The 20456-nt window shown below is 40.1% G+C and overlaps 1 protein-coding gene across 6 annotated transcripts in view; it reads left to right on the top strand.

Annotated features, from left to right (window-relative positions):
- DAB1 (DAB adaptor protein 1) overlaps positions 1 to 20456 on the top strand; it is a 297592-nt gene that overhangs the window by 21381 nt on the left and 255755 nt on the right. The window lies entirely within an intron of this gene.

Raw genomic sequence — 20456 nt, forward strand, 5'->3', positions numbered from 1 at the left:
TGTGTGATCCTAGACAAGTCATTTAACTTTTATGTTCTTCAAACAAGTCCTCAGAATATATCTTCTAAATGATGTATTGGTCAGCTAGACAGAGATCCATATTGAGGACTGGGGTGGGGGGAGAGGATTCTCCAACAAAAAGTTCTCCTTGCTTCCCAAATCACAGATCTATCATGAATTTGCAAGTGGTACTCTGGCCAGAAGTCATATAGGTATCATATCAAGGCCTCCCATGCTTAATCCTTTTAAGGCAGAAAAGCAAACTAAATTTATCACAATCATGCCTTGCTACTGAATACTACAGGGAAGGAATCTGTAGGCAGGTGGGCTTTTAAGTCTTTTTTTCTGTCTTGAAGGGAAGGCTGCTGTGAATTGGCACTTTGAGGAACTTGACTTGCTTTTCTCAACAAAATGCACATCGCAATCAAAGCCCAACCTTGAAAAACCTGTAACTAGTTAAAAATTACAGATCAGATACAATATCAATGAAGCATTATCTTGAAGCACTGATGGGGTAGGAGGGAAGGCAGTGAGTGACCTGTAATTCTCCTAACCCAGGATTACAGAATCATGGACTTATGGATGGGACTTTAGGGGTCATCTAGTCCAACTTTTTCACTTTGCATATGAGGAAATTGAGGCACAGTGTATTGAAGTGACTTGCCATAGACATCATTGCTAGTATCTGAGACAGGATTTGAATTGAAGTCTTCCTGACTCATTGCTCAATATTTTCTTATGTCTGCTAGGTAATTAAATGATCTGCCCAGAGTTCTGGCTTTAGGGGTAGAAAAGAGCTCAGATGCCATCCAGTGCAGCCCCTCCTTTTACAGATGAGGCTGCTGAGGTTGAGAGATGCTAAGTCACTTAGTCCAGGTGTTACAGGTAGCAAGGAGAAAGAACAGAGAACATGTTTAAAAGGCTGGAAAGATGGGAAGGGATGTCTCTGACGTCCTTGCTGTTTCTCATACAAGATTCTTCATCTCCAGTCTCTTGGCATTTTCCCTGGATGCTCAATGCTCTCCCTCCTCAACTCTGTTCTCTACAAGAAGGCTGACCCTATTTCCCCATTAATGCTGGTACATTTCCGTCTGACAGTTATCTCCAATTTATCCTATTAACCATCTTGTTTGTAGCTGTTTCCTTGTTGCCTTCCCATTTAGACTGAGTTTCTTGAGGGCAGGGAGTATTATTTTACTTTTTGTAGCAGCTCCCTAAGATATATATACTGAAAGAAGTTAATGAATGCTTGTGGAGAGACTGAGAAGGAGGGAGAGAGCTACAGAGAGATATTGATAGAGAGAGGGAGAGTGAGAGACAAGGAACTACTACTGGGAATTTAGGAATGGATTCTGCTGAATCCATCTGACTCTTCATTGATATTATGACTATTCAGTTCCATTCGTTAAATACTCATGAAGGGTTGTCCCATTTTTTCATTGGATGCTTTTCTGGTTGTACTTGTCTTATTGGAGGCTGGACCTATATGATCCCAGATTGAAACAGCCTCCAGGACCCTTTTCTGAATTGAAGTCTTTCCTCTCTAAGCACTGATATATCATTAGGGCCCACATTTGGTTAAGTAAAAAATAATGTACTGAACACAATATTGGGGGCCCTCTCTACCCATAAAAGAAGATATTTGACAAGAATTTTAAGGATAAATATTTTCTTGACCTCAGAAGATAGAATTGGCAGCAGGGGGTGGAAGGTGCATGGAGAAGAAATCATTCCTTGTGATTAGAGCTATCTCAAAGTGAAACAGCTTTTTGGAGAGATGAGCGGATTGTCCCCCCACCCATCCCTTAGAGGAATTCAGGCAGAGACTAGGAATGTTGAGGGGAAGGATTGTTCTAGTCTGGTACCAGTTGATCGAGATTGCTCTAGGATCTTTTCCATGACTAAGCCTTAGCTTTCCCCAATCCCCTTTCTCAACTTCTCTGCTTTGTCTCCTTTCTTCTTCTTCCCTCCCTACCTTTATTTTCCATTCTTTCTCTCTCTCTCTCTCTCTCTCTCTCTCTCTCTCTCTCTCTCTCTCTCTTTATACCCCCCTCTCTGTAACTCTCTCTCTCTTTCCCTCCCTCCTTCCCTCCCTTCCTCCTTTGCCTCCTGCCTCTTGCCTCTCTCCTCCCCAAACCTGTTGAAAACCAGGCAGGAAGCTTCACATCCATGCTAACCAGAAACATATTTCACAGAAGAATGAGCCTTCCGACAGACTGTGTATAAACTTTAACTAGTGTATTCGCTGTTCCAATAGGAGATGGATGAAGTCAGAAATAAAGTCATTTCCTTCATTTATTTTTTATTGGATTGTGTCACAACATGCACATCTCCCCCAGATGAGGCAGATTCCAGAAGTAGCATTTGATGGATGATGGGAAACAAGCGGATGCTTTTCAAGTTCATTATCTGTCAGGATGAAAACAGTGCCAGTGACTCATGGGGAGCAACAAGAGGAAGTTGATACAAGGTTCCCTGGACTGGGCACTAGAAGACCTGGCCATTGGCTGTGGGGCCTTGGGCAAGTCATTCGAATTTCTGAGACTCAGTGTCCTTATCGACAATATTGGGGGAAAACAAATCTCTTGCATTTCAATTTTTTTTTAGGTTTTTTTGCAAGGCAATGGGGTTAAGTGGCTTGCCCAAGGCCACACAGCTAGGTAATTATTAAGTGTTTCAGACCAGATTTGAACCCAGGGCTGGTGCTTTATCCACTGCACCACCTAGCCACCCCACTTGCATTTCCATTTAACTCACATTGATTAAACATCTAGTCTATACCAAAATATTGAGCAAGATACTAGGGGATTTAAAAAGGCAAACTGTCCCTACCCTCAGATGGGCTTATATTCTACCAAGGGAAAAGAATATATTCTTAGTAAATAAAACATAGTAGGGAAATAACTAAATATATTATATTCATTTCTTTTGTTCAGTCATATCTGACACTTTGTGACCCCATTTGAGATTTTCTTGTCAGAGACACTGGAGTGGTTTGCCTTTTCCTTCTCTAACTCATTTTACAGATGAGGAAACTGAGACCAAAATGGTCCTGTGATTTGCTCAGGGTCACCCAACTAGTATGTCTGAGGTTGGATTTGAACTCAGGAAGATGAATTTCCTGACTTCAGGCCCAACACTCTATCCACTACACAACTTAGTAGTCCACTGTTGTCAGAGTACATACAAAATAGGAGGGATTTAATGAGATTTCATATATAAATTGTCTTGTTACAGTATAGTACTATGTACAAATCAGTCATTCATTTCTAATTACTGAATACTGCGATCCAGTGGAGGTCTGTTTGAAAGTAATGAATGCTCACCTCCTAACTGTAGAATTTCCCTGTCATAGGAGACTTCCCCTGTCATAAGAGACTTCCCTGTCCTAGGAGACTAAGGGGTCAGTGTTTAGGGATCTTCAGAAAATATACTCTAAGACTTGGAGTTAGGAAGATGTGAGATCAAATGCAGCCTCCAGAACATACTTGCCATGTGACCCTGGATAAGTCATGTCACTTTGCTTAGCCTCAATTGCTTCATCTGTAAAATGGAGATAAAAAAACTACATATCAAAGGACTTTTGAAAGAATCAAATGAGATAACAGGTGATATGGCAAAGCTTAAAGCCTTCTGTTAATACCAATGATTATTATATTTATTATATGTTCACTTGCCGAGGTACACTTTGATGGAATGAAGACTCCTTGAGGGTTGATGCTGCTTAATTTTTAAAAGCCTTTGTATTTCCAAGGCTGAGCTTAATGCATTCTGAGTAGAATATCTTTTGGACATATGCTGTGATTAACTGAATCTTAGCCAGGAACAAAGATCTTGCCTGAACATATAAGTTATAGGGATGCTAGGTTTGTATTTGAGTTTTAACTTTTATTAACCAGCTTGGTGACCTTGAGAAAACCAACTACTTAAATCTCTCTTCGTTTTAGTTTCCTCATCGATAAAATGCCAGAATTAGCCTGACTCATCCCTGAGAATCCATCCCAGTTCTAAATTTCTGTGACTCTATGACCTACAAATGAGAAATATTTAATGTGGAGAAAAGAAGACTTAGGGGAGATTTAATTCATTTCAACAAACATCTCCATCTTTCAGTACTACCTTTAAATATTTAAAAGGGCTGTAGTCTCAAAAAAATATGATTAGACTTATTCTACTTGGTACCAGAAAGAACTAGAATTCATGGGAAGAAAAGGTTAAAGGAAGGTCAGTCTAGACTTAAGACAAGAAACTTTTAAAGAATTTATTTTAATTCTATTTATCAGGCACTTATGAATGAATTAAAAAATTAATTCCCACATTTTACGTGTTTGGTATTGGAATGCAAAAATAAAAAACATGGAAATAGTCCCTGCCCTCAAGGTGCTTACATTCTATTGGAAGGAATATGTGTAGTCGATTAATAAGCTTTTTCTTATATTTTACTTTGTATCAGGGATGGTGGTAAACAGTGAGAATAGCACTCTGAGGATATAAAAGAGTATATAAAGAACAGCAAAGACAAGGTCCCAGTCCTCAAGGAATTTGCATTTTAATGGGCGAGACAGCATGAAAAAATATCATATATCCATCCAACCTATGCACAAGATAAATGGAAAGTTATATATCAAGATAAGAAACAGAGCTATCCTCAAATGGAAATTATGGGGTTTTTGGAGGGTAGCATCACCACATTCCTGGAGGATTTGGGGTAGAGTCCAGAGGAATTAATTTGTTTAGAGATATTACTGGGGAGATCCATCCATTGGATGGAGTTTGGCCAAACTCACCCTCTAAGGTCTCTTTGACTTCTGACCCATCAAGACTCTAAAGTCAGTGGGCCAGGCTTACTCAGTCTCAGACAGACTGGAGTTTGGTTCACAGACTCCACTGTAAATCTCCTAGCAAAGAGATCTGGGGTTACTTTCTTCAGGAGTCACATTTATTAGGGAAAATAGGCAGGCCAGTACTGTTTGGGGCAGATTTATACCCGGGCCCTGTCACATCTGGGGGAGAGAACTCACCCAGTTAATGGGTCTCTTCTGTCTCTAACTGTGATTTGCAAGCTGGGAAACCTCAAAATCAAGAATTTTAATTACATTAATACATAAATTTCCTTTTGGTTGATAGGGGAGGCTCTTCTTGGGGAGACAGGGCAGTTATCTATGGTAAGAATGGCCATCGGGTTTTATTACGTGGGCCTAATAGAGACCTCATTCCTTTCTGTGAGTATATGATCTTTAATTTATTAAGGAATACCTCACTCAGCAGGGTCATTTTCTGTAAGAGTTTTTGTTTCAAGTTTAAATGGTGATATAATGTTGGGAGGGAAATAATACACATGATTTTTTTTTTTTTTGGAAATTGTATGTATAAGACCTGCCTGGGGATTCTTGAGATGTGCAGAGCAGCAATTATAAGAAGGAGTTTGCCTTCTCCTCTGTAACTGCTCTTCAGTAAGCTACTTATCTTTTCCAGATGTGTGCCTGGCAACATCTGGGAATGTAGTTTACCCTACCATAGGGCAGGTTTTGACACTTTGATGGAAGTATCTGAGAACTCAATGCCAAGGGGATTCCTTGCATTCATTTGACTTTAATATCACACCCACTTATTAGGTGCTTGCTGAGTACCAGGAACTCTACTGGGCTGAGGGGATTCTAAGATAAAATAGAAAACCTTTCCCACCCTCAGGGAGTTTGTATTCTAATGGGCGAAAGAAGAGAAGTTGGATTCAACCTGTACACAAATAAAGTATTAGGAGAACTAAAGAAGGGATAGACTGCTATTGTATTCTCTGATTGCTAACAGTGTAGTGTAATTCTTTTTAGGGAGGGGGTTGTGAGGCAATTGAGTTTAAGGGTCTTGCCCAGCATTACACAGCTATTAAGTGTTAGCTGTCTGAGGTCCTTCTGACTCCAGTGATCATGCTCTATCCACTGCACTGTACTTGCTGCCTCTCATGTCTAATTCTTGATTAGGTCTTTCATGAATCCTCCATAGAGTCTCTCCCCAAAGTCTTTGTGGATCCCAGAGCATGGGAATGAAAGTGGGGAACGAACCCAATGGCTATTAGACCAACCGATACTCCAAAGTAATTCTATTATTGTACTAGACTAGTAATATAACAGAATAGATCTGTGCTTGAAGCCCTCCAAGGATGCAGCTCTATCCTTGGAGTCAAGAAGGCCTCAGCTTCAAATCTCACCTCAGACTCTTAGTGGTTTTGCAATCATGAACAAGTCACTTCTTTTTCTGTGTCTCTGTTCCCTTATCAGTCAGATGAATGGGTTCAACTTGGTGGTTTCTAAGGTCTCTTCTAGCTCTAACTGTATGACCCAACGACTTTTTGAAGCAGTTCACTTCAGTTCTGGTTAGATATAATTGTTCAGAAGGTCAGCTAAATGGTGTGATGCATAATGTTCTGGGTCTGGAGTCAGGAAGAACCAAGTTCATTTCTGACCTCAGACAATAGCTGTGAGATCCTGTTTGCTTCAGTTTCTTTATCTGCAAAAAACAGAGAAGAAAATGGCAAACCATTCCATTCCCTTTGCCAAAAAAACACAAGAAAAGGTTCATGAAGATTCAGATATGACTGAAATAACTGAACTCCCACAAAAAGTTGTTTGAAAGGTTTTGTTTTGCTTTATTTTGCTTGACTTGAGGTCAAGCCTAAAATTATATCTTTCCAGTTTTTACTGTATATGCATGGGTTTGCCCTGTGAAGTCACAAAGCACACACATGGCTGTCTTGGATGATTTTTTTTTTTGATATATAAGCAAACAAAATGAAAAAATAACACTGCAGGATCCAAACACAGTCTGACTCACTTAGAAAACCTCCAGCATGGTGTGCTAAATTTGAATCTGGAAGACATTGGTTTCATCTCCCCCTCAAACACTTACTTAGATTTTACTTCTCTGAGCCTCCGTTTCCTCATCTGTAACATGAGAGAATTGGATACAAGGACTCCAAAGTCCTCTCTACTGCTAAAACTATGATCCTAATTATTGGATGAATAGAATCAGCTCCAATTCTTTTTTTTATTATTTTGACAAAGCAATGGGGTTAAGTGGCTTGCCCAAGGCCACACAGCTAGGTAATTGTCTGAGGCCGGATTTGAACTCAGGTGCTCCTGACTCCATGGCAGGTACTCCATCCACTGTGCCACCTAGCCACCCTGCAGCTCCAATTCTTGAATTAATTTTCCTCACTTTCCCAACCCCAAGTATATGTTCCTGCAACTTCTGCCCACTTTTGTGAGATTTGTTTTGGAAACCCTTTAGCAAATCAAATCTCTTCAAATAGTTTTCAAGTGCCTGAAGACATTGATCATTTCTACCCCCTCCCTTCCACTTGCTCCTCCCAAAGTCCCTTGTTTCCTCCTTGATAAACATGCTCAGTGTCTTTGATTTTTGGTTGGCATAAACTCAGGACCTTTCACACACCCTCTGAACCTTCCAGATCAAGAATTTCTTTCTAAAACTCATTTCCAATGGATAGATTATTTTTGATGATTTAAGGAAGATATACCCTAAAATGTCTAGACTTTCTTTTAAAATGTTACATAGGTTAATCAGGATAAGAAGAAAGAAACTGTGAATGATATGTCCTGAAGAGAGATTAGTTCTTGGATGCTTTGATGCACCAATGATCTCAGCAGGGTGGGTACTTCCTTTGACAATAAAGATCACCACCAGATTTTCTCATGTTCAGTGACTCTCGTCTCTCTCCTCCTACAGACTGTCCAGAGAAAAGATGTTTCCTATAAATCTATTGATCTTTTGTATCCATGATTGGGACATATGGTAGGGAGGGGGTTACCCTATGTTTGTCCCACTTTCAAGGAGAAAGGCTTTTAAAGAGAGAGAGCAAAGAGAAAAAAAAATGAAGGACAGCTTTGGAAGCTCCAACATGGAGAACACAAAGCATAGTTGGTTAGTATAATGACAATAAATGTTTTCCACTTCCATTTCCTTGACAGATTTGTGGGAGGAATTCTGGGTCCCTGAGTTCAGCCCAATTCTCCATTTGTCCATGATCTTAGGAAAAGCATTTAATTAACCCTTTGGCCTTGGCATCAGGAAGACCCACACTAGACTCCTGCTTAGACCTCCTCTTGTCAGTTATGATGAAGTGGGAATTCCTTTGGTGGGTGGCTTATACTAAATGGCTATGCAGGACCCTTCTGACTCTGTATCATTCTCATAACAATTACTAGCTGTGTAACTCTCATGGGTAGTCATTTAGCCTCCCTAAGTTTCCGAATCTGGAATACAGAGTTGACAGCCCTTACCCTATCTCATTGTGGTAAGGGTCAAAGAAAAAAGATGTTTGTAAAATGCTTTCTAAACCTTATAGTGTTATTTCCATGGTATTTATTACTATTTGTATTGTTTAGTAAGAATAATAGCAACTATCCATATACGAGAGAGAAAACTACTTTCTCATGTTCCAAAGGATCTCTTAAGTTTCAACTCTAATGATGGCCTTATCTTAGCATCCAACCTGTGTTTGGGCATTTGACTGTGTTGACCATTTTCTCCTATTATATTTTCATGACTGTCATCTCCTGTTTTCCTTCTACCTATCTGACTACCCCTCCTCAATCTCCTTTGCCAATCCATCATTCAGCCTACACCCTTTTTGGGGGGGGATTGTATTTCAAGTGTTTATCTGGAACCATTTCCTGATTTCTCTTTTTTTCCAGGGATTGGCAGCAATCAGGAGCGTCACCTGTTTTTTTCATCCCTAAACTATGAATGGATTTTACATTTTGAAATATAGACTATACAAAAATAGGGAAAGACCATTTTTAACACTTTGAGCTGTAGTTTGCCAACTCCTGTTTTGTACTATGTTGGTTGATAATCTTATAGGAGAGTCAGTAATCATCTCACTCAAATTTTGTTCATATCTATTGATCCAACCTTCCTATATTTTGTCAGCTTCAGCCCCAAGTGATGACTGCCCATAAGACAGTCTTTAGGCACCTTGAATCAAACACATTCAAAAGAGAAATCAATCACAGAGGTTCACAGCAACAATGCCATCCTTGAGTCTATTCTCTCACCCAACATAATCTATCAGTTTCCAAATCTCATCACTTCTATCTCTACAATGTCTCTTGTATGGGCTTTCCACTTCTCATTCACGTATTACTAAGCTAGTTCGGGCCACCATCTTCCATTTGGATTGCTGTAATAATCCTATTTAGTCTCTCTTTCTCATGTATCTTCTCATTTCTGTCCAGTCTACAACCATCTGCCAAAGTACTTTTCTTAAACTATGCATCTAGTCACTCAACAAATTCTAGTGGCACCCTCTTACCTCTAGGCTTGAATACAGTCATTCTAGGTTTAGCATTTAAACCATTTAACCTCATTCTACCTTTCTTCTCTTTTTTAAGAAGATTTTTTCCCCATAGACTCTTCATTCTAATCCTAATTTCATATACACACTCACTCCATTCAGTTATTGATGTGGTCAAACTTCACAAAGATTACACAAGTGACATCATTTGGCCTTTTTCATCTTGGGGTATGTGACTTGGGTTTGTCAACTCTTCCCAGTTGGTGGAGGGTGATGTGATGAGTGTTCCCTGTGGCAGAGCTTGGAGTCCAGTTCATAAACTTGCTTCCACAATTGGAGAGAGTTGCACCAAATGATGAATAGCAGTCCTGCATCTTATCATGTAATTCAGGATGATGTACGGGGCTGTTAGAAACTGCGTTTGACGAATGTGCCCAGGAAAGGGAATTATCTCCAACAATGAAAAATGTTCTTATTATAGGATCCTAAAAAAGATCAGGACCCCTATCATTGGGAAAATGATCAGCGCTGCATCTCCTTATTAATAGTGATGTGGCTGTGCGTGCTAACGGCCTTGGGAGCTGGGTGGGAGTGGTGATGGATAGATGGGTGTATAGGAAGCGGGCTGAAATGATGAGAGGCAGCTTGGTTGTGGATAGCGCCAGGAAAGTTTACAACTTGCTAATAAAATGAGAGTCCATGTTATAGCTCCATCAGCCAGCACCCAACAGCCTTTGATAAGGCTGAATTGTAGCTATGCCTATTAGACTGTGACGACAGGTTATGGGGAGAGAAACTGGATTAAATGTACCTTAATCGCCCAGGTCATTTCCACAGCTATACTGTGAATAGAGAATCTCAAGGCTGAAAATGTCGGAGGAAGAGTTTTTGGTTCAGATGATAGGCCTTTTCCTGTTCTCTTCCTAGTTCACTGCACCCAGGCCATCTTTATTGGGTACCTCAATCCTTTCACCTTTGACAGAAATCAGAATTTCTCAATTAGAAAGGACATTGAATTTACCTGATCTAATCCCAACATGAAAAAAAATGCTCTCTACCATTCCCAACATTGAATTTGTGCTCTCTGATCTTCAGTGATGGGAGACCCATTACCTCCATAATACCATAGGAGACGTGGCATTTCATTCTGGACATTTTTTTTCCTTCCTTATGTGTCAAATCCAACAAATTCTCCTTTTGCTATCTTTAATGTCTTTCTCATAATTCCACCCTCTGGGTTCAAGCAGAAACATTTCCCCATGGACTCCTCATTCTAATCCTATGGGTCTACTCACTTTCATATACATACCCACTCACTTGCATTCAGTTGTTGATGTGGTCAGACTTCACCAAGAGTACAAGTGACATCATTTGGCTTTCTTCACTGGGGTTATGACTTTCCCATAATATATTTTCTCTTAATATTTGATATATATTTATCATGAAATGTCTGATTTAGAATATGAGGATGACAGATTTAGAACTAGATGGGGTCTCAGAGGTCATTCATTTTACCCTCCTCACTTTACAGATGAGGAAACTGAGACCTTGAGAAGTGAGTGGCTCATTTCACCCCAGGGCCTAGAATAGTGTCTGTCTTATGTAGATATTTAATAAATGATATAGACTGATTGGTTGTCTTTAGGAACAAATATGAGCATTGGAATTTGAGCTCATGTTCTCTGATTCTGTTTTCAGTGCTTTCCCCATTTTAACATGTTCTCTCTCACCACTGGGGCGGAACCCATCACTGTCCTTTGAGGTGAGTCTTAGAAACATCACTATCCTCTGCTTATAGCTGAGGAAACCAGGACTTTATAGATTAAGTGATTCTCTTATAGGGATACAGCTATCAAACATAATAATCAGGATATAAACCCAAAGTTGCTGTCATTAAGTCCATTTCTCTATAGTCACGGATCTAATTAAGATCCTATAGTCTGTCATAGTGAGTTCAGGTCCTGTACAATTTTCTCACAGAGACTAGAATCCATTCCTTTATTTTTTTGCAGGGCAATGAGGTTAAGTGACTTGCCCAAGGCCACACAGCTAGGTAATTATTAAGTGTCTGAGACCAGATTTGAACTCATGTCCTCCTGACTCCAGGGCTGGTGCTCTATCCACTGCACCACCTAGCTGCCCCCAATCCATCCCTTTCTTTGTGGTTTCTATGTTACATCATGTTATTTGGCTAAGCATGGGCAGTCGGGCAGCAAAGTAGATACAGTACGATCCCAGGAGTCAGGAGGTCCTGAGTTCAAATTTGACCTTAGATACTTGATTCTTACTAGCTGTATGATCTTGGACAAGTCATTTCAACTCAATTGCCTCTCATGACTTTGGAGTAAAAGGGGAGGCTGATGATATAGTATAGTACCCCCCCACTCAAATTTCAGGTGCATGTCATGGCATCACCTCCCTGATTTCATAGTCTTCTTCAAGAATGAAAGACAGGGGGGCAGCCAGGTGACACAGCTATATGACTTGGGTAAGTCACTTAACCTCATTAACTTAAATTTAAAAAAATTAAAAATAAAAAAAGAATGGAGGGCAAATATCATCATCATTATTGTCCTCAGCTAAGCATAGACCGTGCCTATATTACCTCCTCTTGACCTTGGCTAAGGAATAATGATTCTGATGTCCTGTCATTGGACTCTCCCAACTGAACTGCTTCTCCTCTTGGAAGCTCTTCCCTGGCATCACCCCACCTTTTGCTCATGAATTCCATTTTATATCCTTTTGCTCATTTTAAGCATATATTATGGATTATGTTGTTTTATTATTATTTTTGTCATTCAGTTAGTGTTTAATAAGTATTGGTTGAATTGCTTTGTGACTGTGAGAAATGGGATATAATAGACTGAAGAAACAAGGAAGTCCAAGTACTGAACTTGGAGAAAGGAAGACCTAAGTTCTAAGAGGCCCTTCCAAACTTCCTAGGTGCATGGCCCTCAGTCAGTCCCCCAGTCTTTCTGCTCCTGTGTGACCCTGCATGTGTCACAAACCACCTGGGCCTCAATTTCCTCATCTGTAAAATAAGGAGTTTGGACTCAGTAGTCTTTAAAATCCCTTTCAGTTTCTTTCAGTCTCTGGAATGAAAATGAGCATCTTGTAGAGCATTATGGGTACAATTAGATTGTAAGTCAATGGAGAACATAGAAGAACAATGATAAAAGAGGTCACCATAGAAATGTATTCTAGAAAAAGAAGTCAGGGGGCACTATTGCCGATATGCCAAGTGCTATTTTGCCCCCAAAATAGGTGATATATGGCGAGAGTGGGGCATGACAAGTGGACACCCTCAGTTCTCCCTAGGGTCTTTGCAATGCCAGGAGAAATCAGGAACAGCTTACAGCATGTTTGTCTCTCTGTCTCTATCTCTCTATCCCACCTCTGTATCTGTCTTTGTTACTGTCTCTCCTCTTTGTCTCTAAGTCTCTTTGTCTCTAAGTCTCTCTGTCTCTTGGTCTATCTCTCTTTCTCTCTGACTGTCTCTCTGTGTGTGTCTCTCTCTTGTTTCTCTATCCCAACTCTGTTTCTGTCTGTCTGTTTTTGTCTCTCTGGTTCTGTGTTTATCTCTCATTCTCTGTCTTTCTCCCTCCTCTCTGCCTTCTCTTACTTTCCCTCTTCTCTCTCTGTCTCTCTGTCTCTGTCTCTGTCTCTCTGTCTGTCTGTCTGTCTCTCTATAGAGGATGTAAAACCAGGAAGGTAATCTCAGAGGGAAGGGACTACTGCCTGCTCTGCCTTCATACAATGGAGGATTTGAGATAGAGAGGGGAGAAGGGAGGAGGGAGCCTCGCTGGCTCTGGACCCTGTTGGTGTATAAGTTCTGGGTCTTGGCTCTTTGGGACTCAACAGGCAGCATTTGTTGGCTATGTGCTCTGCATATGGCCCTGGGAATACTCTTGTCCTCAAGGAGTTCTCAGTCAAATCTTGATCAGTTTTGTCCAGATGGTTTGTTTTCCTTTCTGCCCATGACCAGCTGCCATTTCTCTGAGGTTTCTTAAGTGCTTTATGTCATTCAGTTGATCAGCAATGAAGCATTGGACTCTCCCAAGACAGATGAGGAGACTGAGGCTGGGGAGGTGAATGAATTTCAGAGGTAGAATTTGAACCCACATCTTCCCAGCCCCAGCCCTAGTGCTCTATTTAGTACTCTTCACTTCTTGGCTGCCCTGAGAAGTTCTAATGAAAGCATCCTGTCCCCCTTAAGATGTTATGGCAATGTGAGTTCTAATTAAGCCTGGCTTTGGAGGCCACTTCAGGCTGCTCAGCCAAAGACAGAAGCATGTTTCTCTGTGCTAATGGCCACCTCAGAGCCCCGAGTACTTTTGCTGAGGCTGGAGTCTTTTAACCTCAGCTTATCGACTTGGGATCTGGTCCCTTGTGCTGTGATTTCTTGGTTCATCTGTTTTAATGCGCTGAAAAGTCAACACTGCCCACTGTTTAGTGCCCTCTTGGTGACTTTGGGCTGGGGGGCGGGGGAGAGGTGGGGCTCAGCCTGCATTCTGGCTGCTCTGAGGAAGTCAACTCGGAACCCCCTGAGAATAGATTTTCCTGGTATCTCTCATCAGGTGATTAGTGCATCTCTGTAGTTCTGGACCTCTCCCCAGTTCCTGTTAGATTTCTTTTCCCTCTTAGAATTCTCCTGCCGCCCGCTCTGTCTGAGAGGCTGGAGCTGCCATTTAAACATGGCTTATTAGGATTCCATTATTTGTCTCCAGTATACAGTCAGTGGAATCAAGAAAGCAGACAGGATTTTTAAATTGCAAATTTAAATGACAATTTATAGGGCAGGGCTGCTGGAAATTTTCAAAGGTAGGCATCCATCATTGGTAGTGGATGGCGATAGCAGAGGCTGGGGCCTGCCTGGGCTCTCCAGCTCTCTCTTTTTTCTTCCTATTGAGAAGACAACACGTACAGTCACTGGGGAAAGTCAAGATTACCTGCTGTTTAACAAGTTTGCAACATGGCATGATTGGAGCAAACTGGAGTGGGGGGTCCAAAAGGAGTTGGAGCACCAACTGGATGGTGGATCTGGTTGGCCTTTAGTTAGTCATTTCTCCTTTCTGTGGTCCAGAGTCATGATATACTAGATTTAGACATTTCTCTGTGTTTGGCAAAGGGTTTTGCCGACATGAATTTCTGTCTCTTCCCTTCCTACTTCTCTCTCTGTCTCTCTCTGCTTCCTTCCTCTTTCTTTCTTTCTCTGTTTCTTTCTCTTTTTCTTTCTTTTTCTCTTTCTCTCTTTCTCTCTCATCTTTCTTTCCTTCTCTCCTTTCTTTCTCTCTGTTCTTTCTTTTTCTTTCTCTTCTTTCTGTCTGTCTCTCTCTCTCTCCTTTCTTTTTTTCTGTCCTTTCTCTTCTTTCTTTCCTAGGTTTCTATCTGTGGTTTATCCTTTCTTGACTGTAAGCTCTTTGATGACAGAAACTAAGACAGCTTGACATGTGCATCTTGCCCATGGTAAGTCCCTTAATGGGTACTTGTTGAATTAAATCAAAGGAATTCAGATTGTAGCTTGAACAGTCACATTTGCAACATCCTCTAACCACATTAATATAGTGAAGTTTTCCAATGTGATTGGAATTTGAAGGGCTCATCTCCATCCATTCTCCACTGGTGAGTTTGTATCCACATCAGTGTCTTAGCAGCCTTGTACCATGCCAATGAGGCATTTCTCAGGTTATATAAAATGTCAGGAAAGATCCTTTAAAATGGTAATATCAGACTGTGGAATGGAATACAGGTGTTCTAGAGTCAGAGTCAGGAATGACCTCTAAGAGAACTCATCATTTAAATGAGGAAGTTGAAATCTGGAGAGAATAATTGGCTTGTCCAAAGTCACCTTGGTTAGAGTGCAAGGCCAAGAAGAAGGACTTGGAATGTGACTCCATGGAAACAGCTGAAACATATCATCAGTTTAGCAAATTTAGCTCACCTAAGGCAGAGAGGCGACAGACAAATAACAGAGGTTGAGGAAATAATGTTTTGTCTGGGAAGTTAGGTATCAGGAATTACCAAGAATGGTGTGGTTAGAAAAGCTCGAAATATAAGCAAAGACCAGAAGAATGTTAACAGCTTTTTGAATGGGGGAGGGAGAATTTTTTTTATTTATTGCCCAGACCCAGAAACAAAAATTAGACATTGTCTGGCCTTAGCTAAACATTGGCAATTACCAAGCCCTGCTCAATTGGGAAGTGGAGAAGCAGATTCATACACCATGTATCCGACAAGCACCATGATGGCAACGCTACTGTTTTTAATGATAGTGATATCATTCATTGATTCATGGAGTGCCAGAGATGAGCAGCATCTTAGGAACCACCCAACCAAGTCCTTCATTCTACCAAGAAGGAAATAACAGCCTAGGGAAGTGAAAGCATTTGTTCAAGGTGATTCACTTGGTAGTAGAGCAAATCCAGAAGGAAATAATTTTCTTTCCTAACCTCATAAGATCACTATCCCTTCCCTAAGACATCTCTAAAGGAAAAGGCTCAGCTATTCATCTGCCTCTACTGCTTGGTTCCATTACTAGTAGCAGCTCCATTTTTGAATTGCTAAAAATGATTAATGTACTTTCATCTTAGAGTGAAATTTAACTAATCAATAGTCATGTATGAAATGCCAGCTCTGGGCCAGGTACAGAAATGGTGACTGGTGATACAAAGACACAAATAAGTTTGTTTATAGTAGAATTGAATGCATATATTTACATTCCAATTGTGTGTATATAACTAGTTATTTTGCTGTTAGTACCATGCTTTCTGACCAGGGTGTAAGGATGAACTTGTGGTTGCCTCAGTGATGAATAGATGAATGGTTGGTTGCTTCTTGTCCTTCATTCTTAAAGAGAACCAAAATGGCATCACTATGTTGGGGTCAAAGTAAAGTGGGTCCAACTGTGATTTACCAGCTCAATATGAACTTGGAAGACTCTACCACAGGTTGGGCACAAATAGTCCATATGACTTTGGAATGGAGATATCTAAATTTGCCCATTTCCTGTTTCTTTTGAACTATTACAATTCTGCTTCATTCATAGAATGAATGAATAAATGAACAGGCCAAGGAAGAGAGGGAAGTGGCATTGTGTTTGGTAGAATATAAATCTTTCTTCTGGCTGGGCCAGTCACTTGGGTTCTCAGTACCACACCAACTTAATGAATCTATAAATTCCCAAGCAATTACCAACTTCTGTTAATAGGAGGAGTTTCTTCACTGGCAGGATGCAACACCAATTACATCACAGGTCGTATTAAATTTTTCCTCCCCCCAAAAAATATATAAGGCATTGTTCTGAGGCACTGAAAATAGAGATATTAAACAGAGACTGCCTCAATTCCTTTCCTCAAAGTGCTTATGTTCTAATATAGGCTAGAGCATATAAAGAGCAATGGTGATGATGAATGGGGCCGTCAGACCAAGATATCAAGGGGATGGTTAGTAGAACAGTAAGTCAGTTGATTTTCATATCCTTGCTAGAAGAATTGTTACTGGAATAAGATTACTTTTCTGAGAACAAGAGGTAGAAATGGTTGAGTGTGGTCATGAAAGGTTATAGAGCAGATTGCCCAGGTTTCATAGGGTAAGGCTGGATGGGATTCAACGAGACAGCTAGGGTGGCACAGTGAATAGAGGATCAGAACTGGAGTCAGGAAGACCGAAGCAAGTCATTTTCATCTTTTTTGCCTCAGTTTCTTCATCTCTAAAATAGAGACCATAAGGACCTCTTAGAGCTACTTTGAGCAACAATTGCCCAACACAGCACAATGTCTATAGCATAATAAGCACTATATAAATGTTAACCATCATTATCGCTATTGTTGCTAAAGAAAGGTTTTATACCAGAAACCCTATTTCTCTAAGAAAAGAACTCAATGACCTGCCCTTGTTTTGCTTTTTAATTTTTACCATCAGTGAAGTCATAGACCAAGTCATAAGGGACTTTTAAATAAATGTATTTGGGGGCAGCTAGGTGGCACCGTGGATAAAGCACCAGCCCTGGAGTCAGGAGGACCTGGGTTCAAATCCACTCTCAGACACTTAATAATTACCCAGCTGTGTGGCCTTGGGCAAGCCACTTAACCCCATTGCCTTGAAAAAGCTAACTAACTAACTAACTAAATAAATAATGAATGTATTTGTTTCTTGACATAACACAGGGTGACTGGAAAGCAAATAACAATAATGACTCAGGGAAATGGCTCAATGAAAACACATCTGCTATGATGTGACATTTTTTCTTCAAATATGAGATGGCCCATCTCCATGGAGCCAAGATAGTATGATAGAAAGCGTACTGGTTTGAGAGTCAGATCACCTGTACTTCATTTATTTGACCTTAAGAAAGGTGTTTGACCTCTCTATATCTCAGTTTTCTCATCTGAAAAATAAGGACTGTTGAGGTCCTCTTTAGCCCTGCTGTTAATATCCTTTGATGGCCTATTAGGTTTTTTCCAACTTTGAGACTCCACTTCTGCTATTCTATGGATGGTACAAATTGAAGTAACTTTAAAATATAGAATGTTAGGGGTGGCTAGGTGGCACAGTGGATAGAGCACCAGCCCTGGAGTCAGGAGTTACCTGAGTGTTCAAATCCTGCCTCAGAAACTTAATAATGACCTAGCTGTGTGACTTTGGGCAAGTCACTTAACCCCATTTACCTTGCAAAAACCTAAAATATAGAATGTTAGATATTGAAGGGAGTGTTAGTTTGAACTATTAAATGGGAATTGAGAAGACTAACAGAAGGTGCCTTAGAATAAAGAACGCCAGAACATCAAATATCAGAATGGGAAGATGAATAATCCCAACTTCCTTAGTTACAAGGGAGAAAAGCAAGGCATAGTGAGGGGAAGAACTCATTCCTGACCACGGAGCAAGATATTGAATGAGTTGGCCTCTAGTCCTGGTCTCCTTGACTCTATAGTCTCCCTAATTAGAGCTCATACTTATGACTGAGGATTTTTGAACCTTCTGGTGTTCAATGATTCTCCTGGTTCAGAAGGTAAAGTATGAAATTGACTTCCACATTTTCCAATGGAAGCCTGAGTCTAAAGTTTCTCATACTGATGACTGACTTTCCTAGGGAAGAGAGACCACTCTATATTTTGTAAAGCCTCTTCCACATTTCAGAGCCATCCATAAATCAGAGAGGAAAATAAATATTATAGATTCACCCAAAGTTCAAAGTTAGAAAGTTCAAAAAATAATCTTGTGTATCACTCCAGATTATTAATTAAACTGTGTGTGAATGTCTGTGTGTGTGTGTGTGTGTGTGTGTGTGTGAGAGAGAGAGAGAGAGAGAGAGAGAGAGAGAGAGAGAGAGAGAGAGAACAGATAAACCCAATCTGCTTTGAAGGGCTGTCATTTGGAAGAGGGTTAAGTTATTCTCTGTTTGGGCCCAAAGGTGACTACTATTATTGAGGAGAAGAGATTTCAGAGAAAAATTTCTACTTGATATAAAGGAACAAAGAAATCATAGAAATTGAATGGTTGATAGATTTCCCATTCATAGAGGTCTTTCAATAGAGACTCAAGAATTACTTAGAAATAGGATGTAGGGAGAATTTTTCCTAAGTATAGATTGAGCTAGGTGGCATCTAAATTTCCTTCTAATCCTGAAAGGTATCCATTTTAAAGAGATCTTCCTTTTCAAGGTATTTTCTCAAAAAATTTCCCAGGGTATATCATTCTTTCCCTTTTCCCTTTCCTTTCCTTTCCTGTTTTCATTAAGAACGTGATGAGGAATGTCGAATATCACCAATAATCTTCCTTCTACCTCTCACCCCCCCCCACAGTAATGGGCCTCTGTACCACAGCTAAAAAAAAAGATTCATTCAAACATGATGCTAATTAAGGTTGAAGTTGCTGATTCTCTCACCATATGAGCCAGTTAGCCCACCAATTATCACAAAAATTTCATCCTGTAAAGATGGAATATGGTAAGAGAGAAGAAACCAATGGAGAAAAGATAGGATATGCATGTGTGTGTGTGTGTATTCAGTTTATTTCCAACAACATTTTCCCTCACCCCTGCCCATTTCAGGTTAAGTTTTTGAATAAAGTCATATAAGAAAGGAATTGGGGGAAAATACCATGAAATGGAATTTTTCTATAGAAGGAAAGTTCTGCTTTAGGAGGTTGCGATCTCACCTTCCCTAAGGACCTTTAACCAAAAACTGTATTATACCTTCTGGTATGTTATGCAGGGTATCCTTATTCAGGTTCAGATTGTCTAGATGTCCTTTGAGACTCTTCACAACTCTTGAAATTCTGAACCTCACTTTCAAATTCTCATTATAACTGGTGCTATTCATATCTTTTTGATTTTGAACACTCAGTGTATCTATTGAATGTCATTTCCTTAACCATAAAATGGAGACAATGATAATTATGCCATCCTCTATATTCTCCTTTCTTCCTTCCTCCCATCTCTCTGAAGAGTTGGCAGACTATGGCTATGTAATAAGGCATATTTTTATATGTTGGGCAATTTTGCTAGCCTTTTTGTTCCTTTTAAATTTTTTTTGGTTGTTGTCATAAGGAATCATTCTTTGGGAACAGAAAGGAATGGGTTATATGTTGAAAGAGAAATATTTTACAAAGAAAGGCATTAAAATTTACTTAAACTAATAATTATATCATCTCTTGCAAAGTTGTTAGAGAAAAACTCTCAATAAGTTGTCGGCCTTGCTACAAATATAACTGCCCCCTTTTGCCAGATGTGACGTGGTAGGGAATACATGCTGATATTTATTTGTATAAAATAATTCTTGTATGTGGAAACTCCCTTTACCCATGAAGCTTTGTACCTCCTTTGTTTTGGGGGGTTTTGCACCTCATGTGTAATATAGCCTTAGAATTTTTGCTGGGACACTGGGAGTTTGACGAACTCGCCTGTGGTCGGATGGCTATTCTGAGCCAGAGGCAAGATTTAAAGTCATGTTTCTTTGACTTCAATTTGAGCTATCTCTCTGCTATGTCAATTTCATTTCCTTATTTATTGGACCAATGGATCCAAAAGTCGGGGGGACAAAGAGGCCACCCAGTACAACCTCTTCATTTACTGATAAAGTTAAATAACTTACCTGAGTTCCTAGAACTAGTTAATGATAGATGTGAGATTTGGAGCCCTTGGACA

Source organism: Macrotis lagotis, chromosome 2, assembly GCF_037893015.1.
Source record: "Macrotis lagotis isolate mMagLag1 chromosome 2, bilby.v1.9.chrom.fasta, whole genome shotgun sequence".
Taxonomy (NCBI): domain Eukaryota; kingdom Metazoa; phylum Chordata; class Mammalia; order Peramelemorphia; family Peramelidae; genus Macrotis; species Macrotis lagotis.